We start from the raw sequence: 22,307 nt of genomic DNA, 5'->3' as shown, positions 1-22,307 counted from the left end.
ATTATTAAAAAAGGCCTTAATTACTTTAAAGTATTTAGTAATCTTAAAAAAATGAAATTAGGTAACACGCAACTGTTTTTGGCAATTATAGTAACTCTACTAATTCAATAAATTTTAGGGTTTATTTCATCCCCCCGTAGAGAGCAGTAGAGCTAAAGGCGATTATCTTATAAATAGGCGCCTCTTTTAAAAATCAAAAAATCCTTTGCTCTTTTCAGAATTTTGAAAAGCTCTTGGATCATGGCAGTTATTTTCAAAATTAAAAGACTTAAGAAGTTTAAAATAAGGTACACAGAATATTTCTTTCCTTTTAAGATTTATGGGTAATTTCACCTCCTCCTAAGGGGTCACTGATATGAGAGTGCCTTGCTCATTAAAAATTCTCGAAAATAAAATCGACGCGTCCAAAGTTTAAAAAAAAATTTTTTTTCATACTGAAAATACATCTGGGACACCATGTGTAATCCACCTATTGCTGAGGCGTTTTTTCAAGAGTTACAACTTCGCCATTTGAACGAAAATTATGTGAATTTTTTCCGGACAAGTTATCGAATAAAAACTGTTTTTAGGGCGGTTTAACCCCTTTTTTACCCTTTAATCCATTCTTATGACTTTAACTCCCTAAGGTATGCACTCCTATTATTTTGAACATTTTAAATATAAGATCAAGTTTTGCGGTATAGCACCCATTCACCGCTAACCCCAATCATCCCCTAAAATAAAAGTCCCAGCACTAGGATGACGAAACTTGAGATTTAGTACGTGCAACACCTATATAATCAAATGACAAAAAATCAGACTCATCTAATTTTTTCGTTTATATAACGTAATGTCCATAAAAGTTGTGGAATAATTTGTGGTAATTATGTATTTATAAAAGATGCAATAGCAGAATTAACATTCAGTCACAAGTTTTGAGATCAAAAAGATTCTTATAAAAATTGTAGAAATAATATAGTCCTAGAATTATATTTCAACCAACCCAGAGAACACATTTCCAAATACATACTAAGCCAATAAATTTGTCTGGTCTAACGAAATAACTGGGTTTTAAGAAACAAAAAAATCATTAAGTAAATTTGTGCATTTTAGTGATTTCTTTTTAAGACTAATATATTTTCTTTAAGTCATTAAATTGTAACTAATTTTATGCACTGTTTATATTCCACCTCATGCGGCAGTAAATAACTATCTAAACTTTTTATGTAAACTAGAAAATAATATAAGCACTAATATTAATAGTTATTTTTTAATAATGGGTGACTTTAATCTACCTATTTTAATATGGTCACAAAAACCGAATGTTAAGGATTTATTGCCTATCAACGCAACTGATCCTTGCAGCAAAGCATTTTCTGATGCTTTTTACTTCAATAATCTAAAGCAATTTTATCATGTTATTAATTCTCGGGATAAAATTCTGGATCTTATTATGTCTAATTCTACAAAAGTATGGATCCATTTGTGCCTGGAGATAGCCATCACATGTCTATCATGAAAATAAATGTTAATTTAATATCGGAAAAAAGCATTGTTAGTAATTCATATACAAAGTTGAAATTTAATAATGCCAATTACAACACTATCAATAAAATTATTATTTCTACTCATTGGAACAAATTATTTTCACCTAAAGATGTAAATATTAACCTTGCATGATAAAATACAGTTTTAGATAATATTGTTATTAGCCACATCCCTAGAATTAAGATCAATAAGGGACAATACCCTCTATGGTTTTCTAATTAATCAATCTAATTAAAAATAAATTAAAGGCACATAAAATGTGGAAACTGTACCGAAGACAATCTGATTACGACAACTTTTCAAATTTACGTAAAACAGTAAAGATTAATATACGCAATGAGTACAAAGATTATATTTATAAAACAGAAATAAACATTGTCAAAGACGTTAAATATTTGTGGTCATTTTTTCACAACAAAAAAAATACTAAAAGCTTACCAATAAAAATAAAATTTAATGATCAGGAAGCTTCGAATTGTATTGACATTAGTGAACTTTTTTCTAAGTATTTTAGTGGAGTGTGTGAACCTTCTAATTCACAAACTTTAATTAAGCCTACTCAATGTCAAAAATGTTTTGTAGTTAACAATATTGATATAAATAAACAACACTTATATCTATGGATCCTAAAAAGGGACCTGGCCCAGATGGATTTCCTCCATTTTTTTTGAAGTCCTGTCCTAGCTTGTGCAAGCCTTTGCATATTTTGTATAATCAATGTTTATCCAGCGGAAAACAGCTCAAATTATGCCAGTATTTAAGCCTGGAGAAAAAACTTCTGTACGAAATTTCAGGCCTATTTCCCTACTTAGCTACTTTGGTAAACTATTTGAGTCTTTGCTGTTAAAACAATTATTTTTTAAGGTCAAAGAAGCTATTGATGTTTACTAGCATGGCTTTTTCCCAAAAAGATTGGTAATAACCAATTTAATACCATTTATTCAGAGTGTATATGAAAGTATGGATAGGGGTATGGAAACTTGTATGGAAAGGGGTATGGAAACACCAACTTTTCCAAGGCTTTTGATAAGGTACATCATCCTAGACTTTTCGTTGGAGAATTTCGGTGTACACGAGGTGCTACTTAAACTTATTTAAATTTATCTAACGAATCGATCTCAGTACGTTGTCATAAATGAAGTAAAGTCTTCTTGTACAACCGTAACTTCAGGAGTACCGTAAGGTTCTCATTTGGAACCGATTTTGTTCTCTTCTATCTTTTTAAACTACATTGGTCAATGTTTCTCTATCTGTAAATACCTTGCATATACAGATGACCTAAAAATCTTTACAACAATTAAGAAGGTATCAGATTTTCGTATCCTGCAATCTGATCTTGCAAATTTTGAAAGGTACTGTACCTTAAATAAATTATTTATTAATCAATTCTTTTCTTTTTAGCAGAAAACCATTTCAGACATAAAAGAAATATGATGTCTATCTCGGGGGCACTATCTTGAAGTATGTAGAGTTTATTAACGATTTAGGTGTGACAATGGATTCCAGACTGCTTTTCGAAGTTCATATAGAAAACATTGTTCAGAAAGCTCTAAAAAATCTTGGCTTTATATCTTGAATTACAAAGGGTTTTAGTAATCAATCATTAATAATATTGTTACATACTGCATTCATTAAACCTACTATAAAATATGCGACAGTAGCTTGGACTCCGATGTATTACAAATATATTGACCAAATTGAAAGGGTACAACGCAAGTTTGTAAATATAGTAAATTTCCGCTTTAATAGACAAAAACATTTTTTCACTTACTGTGATAACTTAAAGTTTTATGGTATGAAGCCCTTAGAGACTCGTATAAACAATTTTGATGTAATTTTAATTTATAAAATTACTAATAATTTAATAGACTGCCCTTTCTGTCTGGAAAATTTCCATATCAACATTAATCCTTATATTTTGCGTAATAGATCGACCTTTAGCATCTCAAGATATTCTTTAAACTATTTGTCTAACTCGGCATTATTCAGATGCGCCCGTAGTTTTAATAATTTTTAAGAAACTAATTTGAATAATGATATATTTTTCTCCACTATGGTTTCATTTAAGCGATACTTAAGAAATTCTACCTAATTTCGCAAGGAACGATAAATATTGTCCTATTTTTCCTATTGTCGTTATTTGTATGTATATTTGATGAATAAGTTAGTTATGTTTATATTACTTGGTGTATTTGTTAGGTTTGATGAAAATGTAATGTTTGGCAAAGTGCTTACTTGTATATAAATTCATAGGATATCTTGTGCTCTTTTAAATAAATAAATTCTTAGTCAGTGCATTTCTTTAAAACCTAAATTAGCAATTATTTTATTTGCTGCCTATTATACATTTTACTAGTATTAGTGTAGTATAAGTTTTAATTTTTATTATTATCAATATTTTTTTAATAAGGACTTAAAATAAACTTGATGACTTTGAATTGGAAATTTTTAGATAAACAATGTATTAGGATATTCTTACACAACTGATAAGTGAAACTAAAGAGCACATAGTGGATATTTGGTATTAGCTCACTCTGCATTTACAATATCTTACGCTATGTTATTAAACGGAATAATATTTTAATTTAGTGAGTTTTTCTACAAGAGGTCCAGCTGCAAGAGAGGAACCTTCTACCGATATCCTTACCCACCATCTTCAGAATCATTTCGGGACGAAATGAACTTAGGAAGGGGACAGTTTAACGTTATTTGCAATGCCGTGAATAACAGCTGTTCTCTGTCATTCCTGAATGACACAAGTGGCACACCTCACAAAGTCTTTGGTCACGCATAGGAGGTCAGCGAATCTTCTGGAATTATATTCAGCCGAGTATATAAGAAGCCGCGTCACCGCTGGGAGGCAGTTGAAGCTCAGTTCAGAATATTGGCGCGATATTTAAATCGGACAGAAATAGTAGTAAATAAATACGGTGTAAATAAATATTTATAGTAGTCGTGAGTGATCGTGTTTAGTAGTGCTTAGTAGTAATTTGTCTGGTCTAATGAAATAACTGAGGTTTAACAAACAAAAAAATTAATAAGTAAATTTGTGCATTTTAGTGATTTCTTTTTAAGATTAATATATTTTGTTTAAGTTATTAAATTGTAACTAATTTAATTCTTAGTCAGTGCATTTCTTTAAAACTTAAATTAGCAATTATTTTATTTGCTGTTAATTATACATGCTACTAGTATTTGTGTAGTTTAAGTTTTGATTATTATTATTATTAGTATTTTTTTTAATTTCTTTAATTAACTTTTACTAAATTCAAAAAAACTTTTCCATTACTAAAATAGTGAACATTTCCTATGATGACTTTGAAGTGGAAATTTTTTGATATACAATCTATTAGGGCATTCTTACACAACTGATAAGCGAAACTATAGAACACATAGTGAATATTTATTATTAGATCACTCTGCATTTACAATATTTGTAAATGCAGTAACTAAGCCGAATTATATTTTAATTTAGTGAGTTTTTCTACAAGAGGTCCAGCTGCAAGATGGGAACCTTCTACCGATATCGTCACTCATCTTCGGAATCATTTCGGGACGAAATTAGCTTTGGAAGGGGACAGTTTAACGATATTTGCAATGCCGTGAATAACAGCTATTCTCCGTCATTCCTGAATGACACAATTAAGTGGCACACCTCACAAGGTCTTTGGTCACGCATAGAAGGTCAGCGAATCTTCTGGAATCATATTGAGCCGAGTATATAATAAGCTGCTACACCGCTCGGAGGCAGTTGAAGCTCAGTTCGGAATATTGGCGCGATATTTAAATCGGACATAAATAGTAGTAAATAAATACGGTTTATTAAATTTAATTAATTTTTGTAGTAGTTAGTCGTGAGTGATCGTATTTAGTAGTGCAAGTGTGTGAATAAATTAGTTGACTATTTGGTACGCCTCACGACGTCTCTGGGCACACATTAGAAGGTAAGCGAATCTTCCAGAATCATATTTAGCCGAGTATATAAGAAGCCGCTACACCGCTGGGAGGCAGTTGAAGCTCAGTTCGGAATATTGGCGCGATATTTGAATCGGACATAAACAGTAGTAAATAAATACGGTGTAAATAAATATTTATAGTAGTCGTGAGTGATCGTGTTTAGTAGTGAAAGTGTGTGAATAAATCAGTTGACTATTTTAGTGCAGCGAGTATTTTCATTTACACCTTCAGAAGCATGTCAAAAAATGCTACGATATATTATTAAATTAAATTACTTCCATCTTGAGGAATAATTTGTTAAGAATAGGTACCAATTTCAGTTAATACCTTAAAGTGAAGGTAAGTCATTTATTGTAAAACACCATGCGTATACTCTTATAACAATTATTATTCCAAAGTATTTTTCTCAAAAACAGCTGATTGAAATTTAAAAAACCAGGTGGAATTAAAAAGAGAATTTTATTCTTCTTTTATATGAAATATCACTTGAAGCGTGCGGTTCTATTTAAGGTTTTAGGCATCAGTTTCACCTTGCTCAAGAAGTTGAAGCAGCAAGGTTTAAAATAGACTCGAAAAGTCAACATACTAAAGTGTTTTTCAGGTTTCAATATTTTTCTGAAAAGAAAACCATTAAAGAATATGAATTTTATATGTATCTTTCGAGTAACTCTGTATATTAATTATAAGTTAATTTGGTCATAACTTAAACTGTCATGAGGGCAATTTCTTTAATAAAAGTTTATGTCGAATAATTTATTTTAAAGGCAAACTATTTTTTTGGACATAATTTTATTTTTCTTTTTCTTTTAGGATATTCAAGGATGGTAAAGATGAGCTTTATTTGATTAAAAAGTAAAAGATGAAAAAAAAATACATTCAGTCATTATAAATTTTTAAGTCTACTCCCAACCAAAAGGTTTAACAACGAGAACTGAAATTTAGTAAGAAACACTAGATCTTTATAACAGCTCATACGAAGAGACATATAAAAGCCCAGTTTTTTTAAATAATAAGAAATAAATCTTCCCACGAAAAATGGTTTTGACAGCTTCAACAAATGTCAGATTATTTTCAACTGATATTAAAGGGGTAAAAATGTGAAAAAAATCTCAAAGCTATGTATCCAAAATATTGTCGGCTACGCTTATAAAATATTTGAAACTTGTTCTGAAAGTTTAAAACTAACAGTTAACGCATCTTTATTGAATATTTTTGCAGTAAATTAAATCAAACTTTTCATTTAGAAAGCTGTTATACATTTCCCATCAAATATGGCGGATTTGTGAAGTAAGGATTTTGGCGAAAGGTAATAAAAACTTCACAAGCCATACATATTTATAAGTAATAAAAGAAAATTAAAAATAGTCTAAACAGTATTTTGTTAAAATATTAACCATTTTGTTTCCTTGATTTCTATCAAACAACATTCAAACCTGCAATAAAAATACAAAAACTTATTATTTACAAAATCCACATTTATAAATGCTTTAAAATAAATTATTATCAAACACAAATTAAACAAACAGCAGTCGAAATTGTATTTTGGCGAAATAACAAATTTAATTAATAAAATATCGCGAATGAAATTTAAAAATAAAAAAAAATATACGCTATTATGGTGGCAGAGCGAAATATTCAATTTTCCAGTGGACAAAATATCTCGTGCGTGTTTCGTGTAAATATATTTTTGATTGTATATGTTTATTGGTTATTTTATATATACGTCTGTAATAAACAAATATGAATAGAAAATATTGAGTACAATATTATTGTCCATGTATTTTTGTCCATATTCTCGAAAATAAAGAAACAAGTTTAACTTAAATATTTTTACGCAATTAAAATTGTTGTACGCATGCTACCACTTCTCGTAAATAATAATGTAACTATAGATTGCTTAATGACACTTTTTTATTTGAAAATATATAAATAATAGATTTTAATATTTAAAATTAATAATATCTGGCGTAGTTTACCCAATTACATAGAAAAAACATTATTTTATAATCATTTAACTTTTTTACCAGTTTGTTTACATCATAATTTCATTTCCAAATGACTGTCTAGATATAATGCAAATTGTTAAATATCCTGGTGAAGTTTACCTAATTAAATAGAACAATGTTTTTCAATATACAAATTTTTCACTGTTTTTTTTTATCATTTTTTCATTTATAAATAACATATAATATGTCTGGATACTCTAGAAATTGGTTTTTTGCCTAATTCGCCGATTTACATAGACAAGACAGTCATTACGAATTTGTATGACGTAGCTATCTGCCGTCAAGCTGAAATAGGGTATAGAAATGGATAATTTATGGATGTAGAAAATAATGCTTCTTTACTGGTTTTCTATAACTTTACCATTTAAAGTTTAAATTATTATAGCATATTTATATGAAGTGTAAACAACTATGTACCCTTCACAACGCCTTGATATATAGGCTGTAACAAAACTAAATCAAGAAGTAACAAAAAATATATTAAAAAAATTTGTTCAGTTTTGACTTAAAAATTCATTGGTGACCATTTCTTTTTTTCATTAAGTCAACTATTGTTTTTTAAATGGAGGCCCACATTTATTATTTCAAAATCAGAAAGAGCGAAAAATCTTACATTTAAATATGTATTTAACTTTGGGGTCGAAATAAACCTTCAAGGTCAATTGTTATTTGCAATTAAATTTTTAATTTTTTATTATTATCATTTTTTTCTTTTTTTCGTTTTTTAATAACATGAGATGTACTCTTAAAATCCTATTCGACAACAGAATAGGATTTTAAAAGTACACAGGTTTTAAAATGTTTAACTGAAATTCGTGTAAATATTACATCAATTTTAAAGACTTCCGTTAAGAGAACAATAATTAAGCGTTTTAATGACACAAGAAGTGTTAAAGTTTTACCTAAGTTAGATAGACCCCGAACAGCCACCAGCAACGAAAAGTAACTAAATGTTGCAGTATTTTTTATTTAAGATCCTCACGCTAGTACCCGACGAGTTGGTTTATAAGATGGAATAGGTCATATGTCTCTATAGCAGATATTAAAAAGTATCTCTTTCCACTATTACAAAATTAATTAAGTGCAAGCTCTAAATGAGAATGATTTTGATCGCTGTGTGGAATCAAAGAAAAACGTCTGGGCAGGTATTTGAAACAATACATTAATTAAACCATTTTTTATTGAAGAAAATTACACTATTGATAAGTATAAAACACTTTTAAGAAATGAAATTATAATAGAAGTTAGACGGAAGGTAGTACTTCAGCGCACTACGGAAGAATTAGAGTTTTTTATAGGGTTATTGTAAAGAAAGAGGTTACAAAAATCAGCCAAATACTAGGACATAGAGAACTGATCAGATGTGCAGTAACTCATTTTTATGACAGATTAGCTTTCTCTGAAAGAGCTAAGAGTAATAACTTTGAACATGTGCTGCAGAGATCGAAAATACTATTAAATATCCGAACTTACTTTAAACACTTTAAAGAACAATTGATTTATACAGAGTAAAGTCTCGGAAAATGTGGGAAATCTCTCGGATTCAGATGGAAATTTAAAAAAATAATATGGAACTTTCCTATAAAAAAAACTCCCTACGAAGATACGGTCGCTTAAAGACGCCTCTGGAAAACTTTTGAAGTACTAGGTATAATTTAATAAAAAATTTACGTGATCTAAACAACTCAGGACCTCTTAAAACGGAGTTCTGAAAACACGTTTATCTTGTTTATTTTACCAAGGGCGAACTTGGTTTTACATTATAATGCTTAAATTTGTAACACCATATATGATAAAGTCTCTAAAATAATAAATATGGATAGCTTAAACCTTAAACTAAAGAAAGGGGATTCTTGTTCATTATCGATGAAATGATCCGTTTTGGAGAAAAAAAATAATTAAGAAATCACTGTTTTATTTTAATTAACTTGTTCTTTTTTCAGCGATACGACAGTTATGGAAACAACAGAGAAGTTTCATTTTAAGTTGTTGATTCTGAAAAAGTACATGTTTTTTAAAATGCAGTGTGGTTCTTAAAAAAACAACCTGAAAAAGAATGTAAACAGAAATGTTTTTGTATCTTTTTATCCAACCAATAACGCCGTCAAAATATGTATATCCCGAGGAAATTAAGTAAAAACCCTTAAGTCATAGGTTTCACTGACTCATGTATCAAAATATTCTAATGCAACCATTAATCTAAAACTCTCACCTGCTGACTCGTAAACGTAAACAAGAGAGAGTAACTTAGTAAGGTAACTTACCCTGGATATTTTGGTGATGGGAGTAGGTCAAGTACCGAAAAATACGCGCGTAAAACGGTGTCGACACTTATCGATCAATCCGGTCTTCGGTAAATGCCAGAATTGCTGCTAGTGCTGCTACTCAATTCACAGCTTAGCAGGACCTTCTTCTCCTTTTCTCCCACTCTTTGCGCATTTGTATTTAATATAAGGACAGATATGTATAGTTCAGGAATATACAAAAGGTGGGAAAAGGAAAAGGTTTAAGGCAAATTATGTAAAGTTAAATAAGTTATTAGCAAAACGCGTATTTTTAAATGCATAATTATTAAATACAAGTAAAGAATTAAATTAAAGTTAAAGTATTACTAACTATTAATTAAGAGAATATTAAAGTTAATAATAATTATAATTACTAAAAATTTTGTTTTTCTAAAAGCACCATTCTTGCAAACGTTTTTATAGTATCACAGTAAACAAATATTTGTAACATTGATCCTTTATTTCGATAATAATTTATTGATTTTTGGATTTCCTGATGAACTTAATTTTATTTAAGTCGAAATATAAAATTCACGTTTATTGAGTATACAGATATGCATCTTATGTATGGTTTTACGTCTTGCAATGCGTTGGAAGCAAAAGGGTTGTATGCAGAATGGTTTTCGCAATCGCAACTTAATCAAATATTCCAAATTAAAAGACATTTCAACGTCTAAGGAAAACTGAAAGGCGATTTCACTAACTAAGGTGATATTATTGACTTTTCTTATTATAATTTTAGGAAGTTTTGGGAAAAAACAGTACGTGCAGTACAATTAGAGGAAAATATTTAGGATGCTGTAGCTGATACTGCTTAAACGAGCACTGTAAGATTAGCTGCTCAGCTTAATACATCAAAAACAATAACACATAAAGTACCTCAAAAACAGCTATTATACCCATATCATCTACATAAAATGCATGAACTAACTCCTGAAGATTTTTCTCGTAGAATATAAATCACGAACTGGCTATTAGATCAGCAGCAAACTAATCCAAATTTCATAAGCATTATTCTTTTTACCGATGAAGCTGACCAAAAATGAGTTGACCAAAAATGGTATTGTGAATTTACATCACTCGCATGTATAGGCTGATAAAAATCCTCATACCGCTGTTGTTTCTCACCATCAACATCAGTTTCAATCAATTAATATCTAAGCAGGAATCATTGACATTTTTTTGATTGGGCCCTTGTTATTGCCTTTAAGAACTCTATTTGGAGTTCCTTCAAAGCAATCTTCTGGATTTGATACAGCATTTGCCACTTACGATCCGCCGAAACATGTATTTTATGCATGATGTAGTCCCACCTCTTTTTAGCGTTGCTGTAAGGAACCACCTGAATAACGTTTTTCTATACCATTGGATAGGATGGGCAGATGAGGATACATTGCCTGGCCTCCTCGGTTTCCCGATCTAAAGCTATTGGATTTTTACCTATGAGGTCACCTTAAAATCTTGGTGTATTCAATTACTGCTGTCGATACTCGGGAGGAACTACAGAGAATCAGGATTTATCGTGATATGATAAGGAACAATCTAGGGTTGTTGTGGTGAGTACAGCAGTTCAGTGTCTTTTCTTTAGTTTAAGGTTCAAGCTAACCATGTTTATTATTTCAGACGCTTTATCATACAGGGTGGTTAAAATTAAAGCATTATAATGTACAACCTAGTCCGCCCCAGGTAAAATAAACAAGGTAAATGTGTTTTAAGGATTCTGTTTTAGGAAGTCTTTAGTGGGGTTGATGACGTAAAATTATCATTAAATTATAGCAAGTACTTTAAAAGTTATTCGAGAAAACCCAATTTTCAGTGACGTCTTTAAGAGACCGTATCTTCGTAGAGAGAAATTTTTTTTATGGGAAAATTCCGGATTATTTTTAAATTTTCCACCCAGTACAAAAAAATTAAAAAAAAAACAAAATAAAACAATGAGACTTAGTGAGCGTCAATCACTACACAAGGCGTTTTCAGGTTGCGCATAGAGAAAAAACTCTTCTGAAGATAAAAGGTAAATACGAATAAGTAGTCGGGGATAACCGCGCCGGTGGAATCCCAACTTCTTTCAGACTCAAGTAAAAAATTTCATTGCAAATGACGACATACATTATTTTGTATTAGAAAAGAAAAAAGAAATCGCATATCAAATATTTCTCAACTTAAAATAACAGTACTCTTCCGCCAAATCTATCAAACGCTGAAAATATAAATAAAAACGTCACCTCTTTTTTACAAACAGTAACTGAACAATGTAGAGATAGGATAGAATACTACAACAATAATGTTTATAATTTTAAATCTAGATTTAACTTTTCACTAACAACTTCTCAGGAATTACATTCAATTTTTCTAACCCCCTAATCAAATGCTGTAGGTGTGGATTCAATCAATTTAAAAATGTGTAGCCTTTTTATAGAAGATATTATTATGCATATGATTAACTCTATAATTGAAACGAGCGATAAACCGACTCTGGAAAACTGCAATTGGCATCCCTTTACCTAAAATAAATGATCCTCAAACCTTCTCCGACTTAAGAATTATAAGTATATTACCCACATTATCTAAAGTATTGGAAAAAGTTTTATATAACCAAGTTTTTTTTCATTTTAACAATAACAAAATTATTTCTGATTTTCAGTGCAGATTTAGAAAGGAGTTTAGTACGGCTTTCGCTTTAGCATCGGTACTTGATTATGTCATTAAGAGTTTCGATGAAGGCCTTATTAGTGTTTAGATTTTGTTGGACTTCTCTAAGGCCTTTGATACTTTAGACCATAGGCTTCTATTAGCTGAACTTAAATACTAATCTGGTTGGATCATTTCTTCGAGACAGATCGCAAAAGATCAGTTTAGGTGACTCGGTATCAAATAATATTTCGATTAAATCTGGTGTACCTCAGGGTGCTATTTTATCCCCGCTCTTATTTATTATTCACAGAATAGACGTTATCGCTGCTCCTTTGTTTTGTAGTACACATGCCTATGCTGATGATACTCAAGTCTATTTTTCTTTCAAACCTCAAGCTACTCAAGAAGCTGCCGGAAAAGTAAACTTGGATCTTAATATAGTTAATCAATTAGCTTACGAACATAGTCTTAACTTAAACCTCAACAAGACAAAGTTATTGTGTTTTGGTAGTGTTTAGTAATGGCATTAGCATTACTTGTAGTAATTATTTAAATACTTATATTAATCTAAAAATATGTCTGCTCGCTAACACCAAAATTCCTCATTCCCCTCCTAAAAATAAACGAGGAACCAGACGTGAGAGGAGTGGACAAGCACTTAAAAGGGAACCATTTTCATGTATTCGAGGCATTTAAATGTATACTTCACTAGTACTCAAATTAAGTAACTAATCCCGTAAAACCTTGCCGATTATCGAAAATACCGGCCGGTAGCGGGAGTGACGGGCAGCTCAAGTATATAGAAGGAAGGAATCAACAGCCTATGGTATGTTCAATTTTTTTATCTTTTTTCTCTCATAAATGTATTGCTCTCACCCCCACAGGTAGTAAAACCAAAAAAGACATGGTAAAAAAGTCGTTAAATCTTCACATTGACGCCACAAGTTTATCCTTTATATCTTGTGCTAAAAAATTTAGGCTTAATAGTGTGTAAGGATCTAATATTTCATGAACATGTACGGAAGATTATTAAAAAAGGATTTTATGCTCTTAAATTAATTTATAACAACCGATAACTGTTAAACTTTCCATTAAGAAAGATGTTGTGTGATAGCCTTGTTTAATCGCATTTTAATTATTGTGACTTTCTGTACGGGCCTTTTTTAACTGCGGAGGATAAACATAAAATTCAAAAAGTACAGAATGTATGCTGTAGGATGTGTTTTGTATGGAATACGTAAATGTGACCATGGCTCTCATTTGATCTCTGAATGCAACTGGCTCAATATGCAAAACCGAAGAACACACCATCTTTTAAATTTTGTTCACAAATTGCTTACTGAGGCGGAAGCATCTCAATTTCTTAAATCCAAATTCTTATCACGCACAGCAATTCACAATGTTAACGTTAGATCACGCCATGCTTTAACTGTACCACAATATAAATCAGCCATGTTTCGGAGATCATATTTTCTGGGTTTCCAGCATTTCCCATGCAAGGAAATGCTGGGTGATGACCTGCGGTGGGCGCGGGGTGCCTTCGATGCTTTTGCTGCGACTGAGGGAGGTCGAGTGTCTATTGCTAACATGAACCGACAGGATATTATTTTTGTTTTGTTGAAAAATAGTTAAAAACATATGTCAAGAATAGCGCGTATTTAAGTATTCAAATATTTTGTCTTAGATGAACCATAAATGGGTTGAGTGAGAATAGCAGCTTGCTAAACTTCGCCCTTATACAAACTTTTTCTTTGTTTCCATTGTACTTAAGTATCTTATTTTTTTGTAACTTATAAAGGTTAATAAAAGTCGTTTTTATTTATTTATTATTTTATTTATTGACCTTGAAATAACCTTAAGGGCCCATAAAGGACCCAAGGTCAAATACATATCTAAATTTAAGGATGTTTCGCCCTGATTATGAAATAAAAAATGACCTTAAAGGATTACTTCGACCACAAAGTCAAAAACATATCTCAATGTAAAATTGTTTGCTTATTCTGATTCGGGAATAAAAAATAGAAGTTTCCATTTAAAAAACAAAAGTTGCCTTTGGAATAATCTTGGGTCAAGAACAAGGTGACCACTGAATTTTAAGGTCAAAACTAAACAATTTTTTTTAAAACGTCTTCTTATAAAATACCATTCTTGAAAGTTACGGGGGGGGTACCTTTGGTTTTGTTCCTCTCGCGTACCGATCAGGATAGATTTATAAAATATTAATACAGAAATTTCTCTTTCACGATATTTACATCGTGACACAGAACACCCACAGTCAGTTTTAGCCAGTTTCTCTATTTTGTGTTATAATACAAAAATTCTTTTATAAAACCAATGAGCACAAAGTTAGAGGGCGCCAAAGCCAATAACCAAAAACAAAGTTTAAATTTCAAAAAAATAGATAAAGACAAAAATAATTTTAAACAATTTTACCGCAATTAAGTTTTTCCGATTTATTCTTATAATAAAGAAAAAATCAAAAATACATTATTTTGGTAACCTTGGCGCCCTCTAACTTTATCCCCATTGGTTGTATAGCTTCACTTAATTTACATATTAAAATAAAGATATAATAGAGAGTTAGTAATATAATTTTTGTTATAAAAAATGTAATACGTTTAATACATTTAATGCTTAATTCAAATTTTATGTATTATTCAAAATAAATATATACAAAATTCATCAAAAGCGAATAAATAGATGAACTTCACCATTCCATAATACTCGCTATTTTGTTTATATCGCTATCCCGATGGGTCCCAAAATAATAAAAATAAATAGGTTTATGAGGTTTAGGGCTTGTACATCATGTAAATGTTGGCAATAAACTTTTGTGTCACCCGGCCATATCTCGGAAACGGGTGAGGAAATTGCTCATATCAATCATTGATTCGCTCTCGTAAATAATTTTAGTGTCTTCCATCGCATTTTTGCGAATTGAAAAGATTATTACTGTTTCGCGGGTTTCCAATAAGACGCCGAGAATGCTTTTAGAAAATTAGATTTTTTTATTTATTTTTGCACTCAGAGGAAAGACTAGAGGTATATTATTTGACGAAAAAAGAGATTTTATTAAATTTTTTCAGAATTTATTTTTTGTGTATTGTATCGTCATTGAACAACCAAATACATTGTATACAAATGAACGACATTTATATTTTTTTACTCATAATAATTTTGTTTTCAGTAAGAATTAATCGCTTATTGGAATCCGAAAAATGCCCATTTGGATATAAAAGTTTCTAGGAGGCTTAGAACATTGAAGGGTTAAAATTAGTAATCAACTTTGTTTGTATTAGGAACAACAACTGACTTGCGACGATCTTCTCATCTTTGGTCGTTGAGCGAATACCGGCCATAATAGATCTCGTTATATCAGTGTTTCACAGAAGCAGGATAAAGCTTCATCGTCAAAGGTGAAAGTAAGGTCATCGATCATTTCTGTCTTGATAACTCACTCACGTCTAAGATCGCAAATATACAATGAACTGTTTACGAATAAACATTATTCATTCACTAAGATAAATTTTTCGCATCACTGATAATTAAGTTATGCAGAAACGACTAGACGTTTTGAAAAAAGTATATGTTAATAGAGCCAAACTTTCAGATACCAACAATAAAATGATGCCTAAAGCAACTAGTGTTACCAAGGTTTCAAATATGAATCGCAATTCTCGTAATTGAATCTTTTATTATATTTTATTCATTCTCTTAAATAATGATAATATAAAACCACAAGTTTTTTTAATTAAAAAGCTGCAACAGATTTTTCTGTATAAACACATTTTTTTATTAACGAATGGTTTTACCTTATTTTTTTCCTATAATCGAGAAACTAAGATAATATGTCTTTATTAAAAAAAGCAATATTAATCTTACAATATTACGATGAATAGACGACTGCGAATAAATAATTTGTTGATATCAAAAAATAAAAGAAATTGTGATTTTAATATTTTTTCCTAAGTATTAATTATAAATTACATGCAAGAAACTCATTAGAAATATTAATATGGAATTCTCCCAATTCATAGTTTGCTCTATTCAGTGGCCTCCAAATTCTCCAGATTTAACACAGTTTGACTTTGACGTTCAGAGGCAGGCCAATGAACTTTTACTCAGAAGATAAAAGACAGAGAGTAGGCGATTCAAACTTTCCATTTAAATAGAATGCTTTTCTAACACGTCTACATATATAATATAAAATTTAATATTATTTAAAAATATCAGGTATACATCTAAAGAATATAAAAATAATAAGTAAAATTTCTAAGATATACAGGGTGTCCATTTAATATCGTGGTGCTCGATTGCGGCTAAATCTTGAAACGGAAAAAACATTTAATAGAGGGAATGTTATAATTGATTTAGAGAGGCCATTTTTTTAAATTAGTTTGGTTGATAAAGGGCGTCTCAAAAAAGCCTGGTACATAATTTGAACTTTTTTTTTTTAATGGAACCACCTATATTTTTTTTCTGAAATGAGAGTGTCGTTTGAGGCTCTTTAACCCTAAAACCGTTTTGCCCTAAAATGCAAAGTTTGCCTATTTATTAACAGTTTAAGGCAATTTTCACGACAATCAATGTATTATTTATATCTTAATATTTACCAAGGACGTTTTCTATCTTTTTGAAAAATCTATGTAGAGTCCTTGGCTTAGTTCATCTTTCGAAATTCTAAAATTTATTTTTTTTGTACGGGGTGATCAAAACTCAAATAATGATATTTTTAATTCAATTTTGCGCTATTTTTTTAATGGGAACACCCTGTATCTAGTAACGTGTTTTGATAGAGCATTCTTTTATTTTCAATTTGATACCAACAAATTTGCCTTTATCTCTAACCGTTTTCTCAAAATTTGTTGTTAAAGAAGAATGACACATTTTTTCATAGGCATTACAACGTTTATTTTTACTTGAAAATGATTAGAGCATACTGGAAGCGTAGAGTACAAAAAACAAACTAGAACACAAACATTTTTAAATGAAGACATCAAATTGACAGCCACCAAGTCGGTTGTAGATAATCCAGAAATTAGAGTAAGGGAAATAAGTAAGGACTTACAAATCCAGAAATCGTCCGTAGGAAAACCCCACAAGAAAAATAAATCACTCCCATTAAGTTCAGTTACATTAAGAATTCACCAAAAGCTTTAACATCATTAATTAAATACCTTATAAAAAGAGCATTATATCAGCATTATATCATAAAAATTGCTCAAGGTGTCTACCGTTTTGCTCCAAACACAAATCAACACTACGTGCGAAAGTTTTTCTAGCTGCACGAAGCGTAGAAGGCGTAATACGTCTAAAAGACTATTGTATGCGCTCCACCATATCGTCCCTAGTTGCGGGTACAATACGATAAACTTCGGATTTAACATTTCTCCACAAAAAAAAATCCAGAGGCGTTAAATCTGGTGACCTAGGAGACCATCCAGTGGCACCTATCAAGTATAAAGTTTAATAACTACGTATACAAAACTTTATTTTAATAACTAACCTAGCTTTCCAATCCATCTATTATTAAATTGGTGCGTGATATGTTCCCTGATATTTGAACTGAAGTTAGCTGGTGCACCATTCAACTGTAGTCACTTCTGATGCCTTACAAAGTGGGGAAGATCTTGGATCAACCGTGGAAAACCCTCTCTTAAGAAATTTAGCAAAACTTCTCCTGTTACACGATTTTCAAAAAAGTATGGACCAATAACAAAATCATGTACTATTCCACCCCAAACATTTATGCTCCATCGGTGTTCAAAATTATTGGCAAAAACTGGATGCGGATTTTCTGTATCGTAAAAGTGAAAGTTATGTCGGTTCACAAGACCGTTTTTGTGAAACGTACAGTCATCAGTAAAAAGCACAAATTAAAAAAAAATCTCGTTTTTTGCTGCTTGATTTTGTGCCCATTGACAAAAAGTTCTTCTTTTTTCAAAATCATTTCGGCATGTTTTTGAGCATGATAGGGATGATATTTGTTTTTCTTTAGACATTTTCCCACGAACGATTTCGATATTTCCAAGTTCTTAGTTATTTGTCTTACACTAATTTCCGGTGTTTCTACAACCGACATGGTAATTGCCAATTGGTTTTCTTCATTTAAAACTGTTTTCGTTGTAGCTTACTGCTTGTGTTCTATGATTTCAGTTTGTTCGAATCGTTTCGAATATTACTTGTCTTTACTACTATAATTTCATTATGGTTACTACAATTATTGATTTTTTTTCTTACTGAAAAGTATTTGAAATAGAATTGAACAGAGTGAGAAAGTGCTTGTCACTCTGATTCCATAAAATATTTATTAATTGTTTTCCGTCGTAAGTGTCGTAATGTCTATGAAAAAATGTGTTATTCTTTCTTTAGGAACAAATTTTAAGAAAACGGTTAGAGATAAAGGCAAACTTGTTGGTATTAAATTGGAAATGAAAGAATGCTCTATCAAATCGCGGTACTAGATACAGGGTGTTCCATTTAAAAAAAAGCGCAAAATTCAATTAAAAATATCATTATTTGAGTAACGATTTTGATAACCCCGTATAATAAAAATAAATTTTGGAATTTCGAAAGATAGAATGAACTAAGCTAAGGACTCTACATAGATTTTTCAAAAAGATAAAAAACGTCCTTGATAAATATCAAGATTTAAATAATACATTGATTTTTGTGAAAATTTATTTAAATTGTTATTAAATAGGCAAACTTCGCATTTTAGGGCAAAACAGTTTTAGGGTTAAAGAGAGCGTCAAACGACACTCCCATTTTAGAAAAAAAATATAGGTGGTTCCATTCAAAAAAAAGTTCAAATTATGTACCACGCTTTTTTGGGACACCCTTATTCAACCAACTAATTTAAAAAAATAGTCTCACTAAGTCAACTAACGTTCCCCCTATTAATTTTTTTTTTCATTTTAAGATTTAGCCGCAATCGAGCACCGCGATATTAAATGGACAACCTGTATAACGAAAATACTCTAAGTTTACCCTTTTTTTTTATAAAAAAGCATTGATAAAATTTATATTTTTTAATAGATATTTATTTATTTATTTTTCATAATATAAATACCTGAAAGTGGTAAGATAAATAAATAGAAATATACAGTACTAGAAATATATATCACAAAAAATTGAAAAATTTAAGTAAATTTAAAAGAGAAAATATAACAACTAAGCATTTAATTAGAGCAATTAAGCAACTAGAATGATTTTAGTTCAAAACGAACAACCCTGTAAATATTTACATAAAGATATTAAGGTAATAAACAATACCAATAAAAATTAAATCGGTTGCAAATATTAATCAAAAATGTGTAGTTAACTATAATAGATGATATGTCAAGTGGCTACCTTATAGTGATATCATTTTTTGGAGCATATAATCTGTTACCCAGCGACGTTAAAACATATTTAAGCTAACAGACTTATAAACAATTATGGTGTAAAAACATGTGTTAAAAATAAACTGCTTATTCAGTTTCACTTGGTCTTTCAAATCCGTATTTTCAAATAGGGTTTTATGCAGACCAGTTTTTTCTTTTAATTTCAATAAAAACAAAAAATCATGTTAATTAACGCTAAAGAAATTTAAATTGCCCAAAATGTATCATTGTAGATCCCACCTCTTCACCATTACACGATGTCTGCAAAACACGCTGAAAACCGATAATAAAATGAATATTTGTAAAAGAAACAGTTAATATTTCCTTTCAGATCCCCGAAATAGTTTTTACTGGATTTCGCAATTGTCATAATGCCTCTTTTTTCTTAAAATTGTCACAACGCTTTTCCAGAATCGGCTTGGATAGGGTCCAAGGCAGAAATGAATCCGGCCAAGATAAATAGGACGACGGTCGGTTAAAATTTCCCACAGGGCTCTCTCAGGCTCACTCAATACAATATTTTATTTCCTCGTTCTTTTCCCACCTCTTTTTTTCGATATGTGGAGATTATTATTATTGAATATATGGGGAAAGGTCCTTTGGGAAATTTGCAATATGCTTTATAAAACTTAGTTTTTGGTTGTTCGATTTCCTTACTAAAATGAGGAAGTTTTTACATTTATTATGTGAAAAGAATTTTCGCAAATACGCTCATCAACTGATAATTTTCTAAAAGTATAAAGTATCCATAACACAGAAGCACAAATATTACTGGAATAATATAAAAATTAACCTAAAAAGAAATAAATCCTAAGCGATGGAAATAATATGAAAATATAAGCAACTGAGATTGCAACTTATGCAATAACCTATACAAAAGATAACTCTCAAGATACTAAAATATTAGCAGTTTAATCAACCAAATGTTTAACACTTATGAGAGTCAGATTCTAAGGTTCTTTAAGGTCATACTAAACTTTTTCCGTAAAAATAATAGATAAATCTACTCTTTTATTTAAGAAAATAATTTAAGCAACCGTAAGAAGATATGACACTTTTATAGTATAAAAAACAGTGTATGCAGCGTCGTCTACAAGTGCGAACCCTCTTAACATTAAATTTAAATTTACCATATCAAAAAAAACCCAGATGCCAATGAAACACCCTGTATAAGTTGATTCAATACTCATGTTTGGCCAAGTTTGTAGCACAAATATTTAAATAAAACATATTAAGTCTCTTTAAGAGAATTTTGAGAGCAACAAAGTTTTATTTATCTAGATAGCTTAAACAGAAACACCAAACAACTACAAATTCTAGCCTGGTCAATAACATCAGCCGAAATACATAACACTTGAATAGGTCTGCACTTACCATAGACGTTAGGAACTATTTTAAGGAGTAGTTTTAGGTAACGGGTAAGTAAAATATGATATTCGTAGCTATAGAGTATGCATAAAGTAACAACCACTACTATGCTACCAGCCGTGTAATTTCTTGACTTGTGAACTAGTAGTAATAATTAGATGAAATCAACTTTAGTACTATGATAGCAATTGACGTTATCAACGACTAGAAGCAAATGAATGTTGATTTTTCTGAACGAAAATATCAATAATGTAAGTAAAATATGTAGTATGTATAAAGTAAAATGCGGTCACTATGGCTAGTCAAGCCTCTTCTTATTAAGAAATATTACTATATGTATTACTAATGCCTTTAGGTCCTTTGGAAAATACCCATATTGAAATGATAAGTTAATAAGATAGGTCAAAGCAGAAAGGAGACTAGCAGTACACTTTAATAATAAAGAACAAGGAATCTTATCAACACCACAAGACTTTTTGATGAAGGCAGATTTAATAATGTTAAGTACTGCATTATCAGTAAGAGGGGATAAGGAAGTAACTGTGATAAACTGTTACATGTCATATTAATATTTTTAGGGACCTAAGAGTTTTCTGTAAGTTTGATTACTTGAGTTCACAAAAAATCGTTAAAGGCATTTGCGATGTCCGTATTTCGACTCATGGTACTTCGATTTGTAGTAACCTTTTCAAGAATACCCCTACTTTTGTGAGTGCAGAAATTGATTGCTGCTTGTGTTTATATTTATATCTTATGTGGTTCGCGTTATATTGCTAAAGGTGAAATTTTTGTTTCAATTATCGGTTCTCTTTGTAAGAGCAATATTTTTTCTATGTGATTTCAACCTTCTTCTGTAGGCTAAAAGCATGTCATGATTATTGTAAGATTTCAACTGCACATGCAAGCGTCTTAACTCTTCACGCTTATTAATTAAGTGGGGCGCTATCCACAAATTAGAGTCTCTTTGAAGTCACTTGCATTTGGTCACATAAGGAAAACTCATATTAAACAGGCTTTGAAATGTATTAAAGAAATAAATAAATTTATACTCTTTTAATAGTAGTTGAAATAATTCATATTTTCCTGAGAAAAAGATCTAGAAGTAACAGAACTAGATTAAGATGCATCACTACAGAGCATGCGGT

The 22,307-nt window shown here is 30.5% G+C and overlaps 1 protein-coding gene across 1 annotated transcript in view; it reads right to left on the bottom strand.

Annotated features, from left to right (window-relative positions):
- The window catches only part of LOC126735579 (uncharacterized), a 260,073-nt gene that overhangs the window by 32,481 nt on the left and 205,285 nt on the right, over positions 1 to 22,307 (bottom strand). The gene's annotated exons all lie outside the window — the stretch shown is intronic.

The sequence above is a fragment of the Anthonomus grandis genome, chromosome 4, assembly GCF_022605725.1.
Source record: "Anthonomus grandis grandis chromosome 4, icAntGran1.3, whole genome shotgun sequence".
Classification (NCBI taxonomy): domain Eukaryota; kingdom Metazoa; phylum Arthropoda; class Insecta; order Coleoptera; family Curculionidae; genus Anthonomus; species Anthonomus grandis.
The sequence above is the reverse complement of the archived record's forward strand: the minus strand, read 5'-3'. Positions and strand labels throughout refer to the sequence as shown.